Source organism: Arabidopsis lyrata, assembly GCF_000004255.2.
Source record: "Arabidopsis lyrata subsp. lyrata unplaced genomic scaffold ARALYscaffold_4, whole genome shotgun sequence".
Taxonomy (NCBI): Eukaryota; Viridiplantae; Streptophyta; class Magnoliopsida; order Brassicales; family Brassicaceae; genus Arabidopsis; species Arabidopsis lyrata.
This window is the reverse complement of record NW_003302552.1, coordinates 1,507,611-1,514,764: the sequence shown is the minus strand read 5'-3', so window position 1 is coordinate 1,514,764 and position 7,154 is coordinate 1,507,611. Positions and strand designations below refer to the sequence as shown.

General features: G+C 36.8%; 2 long non-coding RNA genes across 2 annotated transcripts; one reads left to right on the top strand and one right to left on the bottom strand.

Moving 5' to 3' along the window:
• Positions 1–431: 431 nt before the first annotated feature.
• On the bottom strand, positions 432–1,004 carry LOC110229443. Its single transcript, XR_002332844.1, has 2 exons — positions 883–1,004; positions 432–788 (listed from the first exon to the last, which is right to left on the bottom strand). It is a non-coding gene; the product is annotated as an uncharacterized LOC110229443 (long non-coding RNA).
• A 4,813-nt stretch (positions 1,005–5,817) lies between these two features.
• On the top strand, positions 5,818–6,751 carry LOC110229530. Its single transcript, XR_002332928.1, has 2 exons — positions 5,818–6,282; positions 6,447–6,751. It is a non-coding gene; the product is annotated as an uncharacterized LOC110229530 (long non-coding RNA).
• The last annotated feature ends 403 nt before the right edge of the window (positions 6,752–7,154 follow it).

Below are 7,154 nucleotides of genomic sequence, written 5' to 3'. Positions count from 1 at the left end.
TATTAGGATTATTTTGTTAAGTACTTAATATTATATTTTGGTAATTTGAAACTATTTAAGTGATCGTACAAAGTATTAGGTACAAGTGTGTATGGTACAACTAGGTATTCATGGTACAACTGCCTGGTATACATGGTACAACTGCCTGGTATACATGGTACAACTTCCTAGGTATTCCTGGTACAACTGCCTAGTATACATGGTACAATTGCCTGGTATAAATAGTACAACTGCCTGGTATTCACCGGTACAACTGTCTGGTATTCACGGTACAACTGTTTGTGAATTTGGTGAAAACATAGACCAAATCAATATAATAAAACATACAATTTTTGAAACGTTTAGGCAATTTTAGTTAATTAGTCTACATAGGGAAATGAGAAACTTTAGAAGTCTACCATTTTAAACATTTAGAAATAAAACTAGGTCACTAGTTCAAACTTAAGAAACTAATAGGAAATAAAGGAGATTAGTCTACATAGGGTTATTACAAACATAAGAAGTCTACAAAGATTTAGAGAAATACATAAATACATAAGTGGTTATTACTACCACTTAGATAGCAACTCCTTCAGCCTACCAATCTCGGTTTCTCTCTCCACTGCTCGCTTCTGAAGATCTTCGATTTGAGCACGCATATCCCGTATGGATTGACGAATTGACTCCAACATAGGATTTTGGTAAGCGTGGTGGATTGCTTCTTTCTGAGTTTCAAGTTTGGTATGTATCACACGAAACTCCTCATCAACTGCATGATCCCACCACTTATGCAAGTGTTCTCCACCATCCTAAACATAAGACAACGAATTACATAGTCATTAGAACATAATTAATTAGAACATAATTAATCATCACTATAATTACAAAAAAATCTATAAATACCTCAGAATTTGGACATTTGTATTCCTTTCTTCCTTGATTATCTCCAGTGGTACACACGACAAGCCTAACTAGGGTTCCACAGAAACAATATCTCGGAACCCCCCAATTACCGTCGGCTCTTGCCCAACTCATATCCGGGCTCTGAATCGGAGCTTTGAGTATAGCTGATTGGCATTCTCACTGCAGAAAATCAAGAAGAATCGGAATAAGAAAACCCTAGATCTATGATTTAGAAATCAAATAAGAAAACCATAGATCTAGGAATTAGAAATCAATTAACCACCAACCTTGTTAGAAAGCAGTTGTTCGCCGGAATGTACGCTCTCGCCGCCGGAAATTTTAGAAAAAAAAAGCTCTGGGTTTTCTTCGCAAATGAAAGAGAGAGAGAGGCTCGAGAGTTAAAGAGAGAGAGAGGCTCGAAAACCCTAGATCTATCTTCCTTTTCTTTTTTAAAAAATATTTAAAACCAAAAATTGTTTTAATAAAAAAATGAGTTTGGCGGCTGTACTTATTTAATAGTGGGACCCATGATGGCTGAATATACTCATAGTTGTCTAGTTGTACTAGAAGCAACATAGTTGGACTTTTAATACTTTTTCTTGTTTGCAGTTGGACTAGTATTTAAATAATTAAATATAAGTTGGACAAATGATTTCTCTGAATTATTTGGCATATTCAAGGTTTACATAATATTATACTTACCAAATAATTGTTTTCACGTCTTTCACTATGATTTAGGTTATCTTATAGTAAGTATCCCTTATACTAGAAGAGGTTGTTTGTGTGAGAACATCATTTTCCATAGATTTTTTTAAAAGTTGTATTCAAATGTTTAAATTTTCTTTAAAAGTTAATTCTATTATGATTATATTATAGAATTATTCTTTTATTTCCTTTTTTTTTTAAAATATGTTGTTTTATAATACTATCGTAGCTGTACAAGTTGAACCAGTTGAATAGTTAAAGCTAAACTTATGGAACATATTGAAACTTACTTGTAATAGCTGAACTCAGTATATAAACGAATACAAATACAAATTAAAAAAAACAGACATGTTCTTAGCTGAACTCAGTTGAACCAGCTGAATTGTTAATGCACAAACGAGACACAGACATGTTCTTAGCTGAACCCAGTTGAACCAGATGAATTGTTAATGCACATGCGAGAAATACAAGTAAAACACAGAAACGCAAGTTAACCATTCTCATCATTGGGAGGGGGCTGCAACCAACTCTCCAAGTTAATGCCCGGCCGAGCCTTGTTTTGGGTCCTCTTTCGTCGCTTTTCCCCGGTGGATGGAAATCGGGTTTCTTGATTTCTACCTTTCTTTGGTTTGTAATCCGGCGGTTTTGCGATCTTCTCCTCGTAGTCAGCTGGGAAAGTCCATTGAGACTCATGCGGCACAACGTAAATTGTTTTGTAATATGTCAATGCCCACGTCTCGATCAAGTAATATTGCGAACAAAGACCATATATGCTTACATCCGTTGTTCTCCATTCATTCCGACAATGCTTAATGGCTGCGGCTATACCATGGATGCAAGGGTACTTGTCTATATCAAAACACCTACAAGTACAAGATTTCATATCCAAGTCCACCAAATATGTTAAACCATCAACTCCAATTACGCTATATTCGCGTCGGTAGCTATTAAGCTCAGTGACCATCAACTTCGCAGCTATAGGACATCGGATATGTAATATATTCTCCACAACAGGCACCACTTGCGTTGTGTTCGATGCATTGGCAGAATCTTTTCGATGTTTGTTGAACCATTCAGAAAACTTCTCCAATATCGCATCAATCATCGGTAAAAGATGGTACTTCCTTACTTCCTTAAACGCAGCATTCATTGACTCTGCGGAGTTGCTAGTATCTATGTTGTACTTGTCTCCCTCAGCATGACTCCTAGCCCATTGTTCAACCCCAATGGAATTATCCAAATATTCAGCAGCTCTAGGATACCTTCTCCTAAAATCACCATACTGAATGTTGAACTCTGTCTTAGTATATACATGAGCGCATTCCTTGAATTTATCAACACCTACGTCCTTGTCCCCAGTCAACTTTGGCCTAAGGTTTTGGGACAAATGCCATATACAATGACCATGTGATGCGTTTGGAAACACATCCATCACTCCCTTGATGATGCTTTGATGTCTGTCGCTTATGAAAACCAAACCATCTTCATCCGGTACTACCTTTCTCAACATTCTAAAAAACCAATTCCAACTAGCATGATTCTCACTATCAATTACACCAAACGCAATGGGGTAATGGTGACGATTAGGATCCTGAGCTGTTGCAATAACTAACATCCCACCATATATAGTTTTCAAAAAAGTTGCATCAATCACTAACACTTTCCTCATTGCCTTAAACCCTTCAATGCTTGCTCCTAAAGCGATAAATAAGTACTTGAACCTCTCTTCCGCATCCAATTCCACTTCCGTTACTGTCCCAGGATTCACCTCTCTCAACATGTGGAGATAAGCATACAACATCGTGTAGCAAACTTCAGGGTTCCCACGCATATCACTAACATGTTGTTTTTTCCCTCTCAAGGCGGTGGAGTAGGAACAATCCAAACCAAGTCTTCCTTTAACAAGAGTCATGATGGTTTTAGGATCCGGTGTTTTCAATTGACCACGGAAGTCCTCATGCAAAACACTTGCTACTAATCGTGGTGTGCCTTTTTGTTTAAAATAGCTAGTACTCTCCTCACACCTAGAGCATGTATGCATGTTTTTGTGAACTCTTACACTCCAAAAATCAGATTTCTTTATTCTAGCAACTCTTAAATACCATTCACAACCCATGGAAGCTTGACTGCATTCAATCATAAGTCGCACCGGGTCCGACTTCACACATCTCACACCAAACAACTCGGCCTTTGCAGCTCTATTAACCAAATCCCATACTGCCTCCTTAGAAGGAAATTCTTGATCTTTTTCCAATTCCAAACCATCTTCCCATTCTTTAACTATTTCCTCACTTGGTTGTACAGTCCGCGAAAGCTCAACATATTCATGCCTAACATCATTCTCACAATCTTCATTTACACCATTCTCTATCATGAGCTGTTCAATAATCGGTTCATTAACTATAGCAGGCTCTTTCTCTTGTTCTGATCCTTCCCCCCATCTAAACGTACTCAAGTTTGCTTGATTATTTACATCATCAGTCCTTACATCATCAGTCCTTACATCATTGGCAGCCACTTCCCCATAATTCAAACCGCATGAACTTCTTCTCTCTACTCTTGGTACTAGCTCCACCATCTGATTACTTTCAAGATTGCATAACTCCACATGCAAAACTGGTCTAAATCCCTCTTTATCCAATGATGTTAAGAATATACAAACATCCTCATCATCTAAAATATAAGACTCTCTCCTTCCTTTACATATCATGTAACTCAATTTCATCTTCCTTCTCGCTCCGTCTATAGCAATCTTCTTACAGATCTTATCTACCAACACCGTATATGTTATTCTCTCCAAAGATGTTGTCTTAAACATTATAGCATATAGTGAATTGTTGCAATTCCACTCATGCTCTTCTGAATAGTACCCTCCATAGTCAAAATATATGTTTGTGTGGATCTTCTTCTTCTTCGCACTGCAGATAGAACAAAATAAATCACTAATTTCGATACAGCACTTGTAACAGTTATACCAATTGTACCAGTCGAACTACACTATCATATATGTACCAGTTGTATTATTCAATTTCAGTTGTACCATGACCTTCTGCAATTAACGATACAAAGGAGGAGCTACATTCTAATTTCCCTCAGATTCAACACGATTCAACTCATAAATCCTACTATCTAGAGATTTCTACACCTACTATTGCCAAACTCTACCATTGCAAATACCTAAACAAACAAATTTCTAAACACTTACTTGGTTCAATCAAGATCCAACAATGGAGGAGAAGAAAGAAGGTCCTACGACGGAGTTCCGTCGAAATGGATGAGTCGACGGCGAGGCTAAGAGGAGGAGCGGGAGTAGACGAAACAAATGACGAGCTCTTAAACTCGATCCAACAATGAAGCTCCAAAACCGGCGCCAGAGCTAATGTCGGACAACGAATCCGACCTCAGCAGCTCCGGAGAATCTTCCGTTTGTCGTCGCCGGAGAAATGAAGACAAAGAACTCGATTGGATTTCGATTTCGATTTCGATTTTTCTTTGTTTTTTGTTTTAAAATTAATTTAATTTCTCCATTAAGGGTATAAAGGTATAATCCACACTATGGGTGGCATTCAGACTTTAAAATGGCAGGCAGGATTAATATTTCCGGTTCAGTGGCAAACAAGCCTCTAACTCATTAAAAATCGATCTTCTTTTTTCTCTCCCAATTCTTCATCAAATTCTCTGAAATCACTTGCTTTCATTCCGAAATCTTGCACCCAACTGAGTAATTCCTTCCCCAAGTCCCATTTTCACTCTTATCTCAACCGATTTGAAGGTAACAAGCACTATTCTCACTCTTCTTAAAACCCTTGTTTTAAAACTTGGAATGCTTGATGATTTGGGGTTCGAATCTTGCTTATATTGAGTTCTAGTAGCTTATATCCTTATTATAATCGATCCTCTAGTTGAAATTGAGCTTGATTGATTGAAATTTCACATGTTAGGGTTCTTGAGAAAGGAGCAAAACGAAAATTTTGGGGATTTTGGTTTAATTAAGTGCATTAGAGTTAGAGAAGTGAGACTACTTGATTTGGGAATCGATTGTTCAAGTTTAAGACCTAAATTGTGGAGAATGTGGAATTGTTTTGTCTTGTTCTTAAGCTTGTGGTGTTGAAAACGATTTTTTGTGATTGGCATATCATTCTTGCAGTTTATACTTAGTGTTCCGTTATATGATCTTGCTGGTCTTGTCGCAAGCCCTGATATAAATTTCACCAAGCAACAGGTTAGTTTTAGAACGTTTCAAAACAAAATCAGTGCTTCTTCTCTTAAGTGTTTCAAAATGCAATGTGTGTGTCATTTGATCTAGATTGTGATTCTAGCTTGGGTTTGTTAGTTTGTCTGTTGGTCTTATCGAGTTTTGGCTTGGGTTTTGTATGTCATTTAATCTTAATTGTGATTCTAGCTTGGGTTTGTATGTGTTTCTGTTGTTCATGTTTGTGATTTTGCCATGACTTTGTTTGCATATAGCGATGTAAATGAACGAGAGAGCGTGAGGTTTATGGCGAGAGAGATTTTGATACTGAGGCTTGTATGTTTTGCACCCCAAACAGCTTCTGTTTGTGTAACATCATTCCAATTTGTCTCTCTTTGTACCTCATTAGACTAAGGCGTTGAACCAGTAGTTTGCTGAGAAACAGAATTTAATGTTAGCTTGAACCATGTGATCCTTCTTCCATCGTCATTGTCCTTGACCAGGTGAGACAACGTGTGTGTGCCTCCATTTAAACTCATTTTAAATAAAACACAAGCTGTCCCTATGTCTTCATGCTCGTCAATCACTGCTACTGTGAAGTTGATTTTTTGCTTGTCGACTTTTTCAGCTTTCTCGTAACGTATTCTTATGGCTTTGTTATGCTCAGAAACAACCAGCAAGGCTAAAGCAACGGCCGACAGCTCAGTGAATGTGAGGCAATCACATGAACACAATTGGGACTCCAGTGCTTCATATCGTTCAATTTTCCATTACGATAATATATCCACAAAATGGTATTATATAACAAGATCTACAACATTCTTTGAAAACGACCTTTCTATACAATGAAATGCATTAGAATAATTTTGATATTAAGTTAAAAGTGTGGAAGTTATGAGATGGGATTGTTCAAAGAAATATATTGGTTATCAGCAAACCGGCCGGCAAAGAAACTAGTTTACAAATTATATATTTGGTGGAATAAACGGGAGTGAACTGCATTCCTTTATTTTCAATCATTTGTACCACAAGCAGTGTTACTCTCAATGAAGATAAAATTGAATGTGTCCCTTAGCTATAAGAATAAAGGACGTATGACTCATGATGACATGCTTAAAACTCAGAATCTATTCATTGTTCCACGATGATTTTGTTTTCGGTACATTTATTTATTTTATTTTTTGGAGATATATATATATTTTGGAATATTAATTTTGGAGTTGAATTTTTGTAAGGACAGCTAGCTTAGCAAAATATCTTGGTTTATCATAGTTTTTGTTATAATATATCATATTAGATTTATCACCGGGCCAATAAACCCATCATGGTTATTCATTATGTATTATATCCCGATGTATTTCTATATATTCCATTG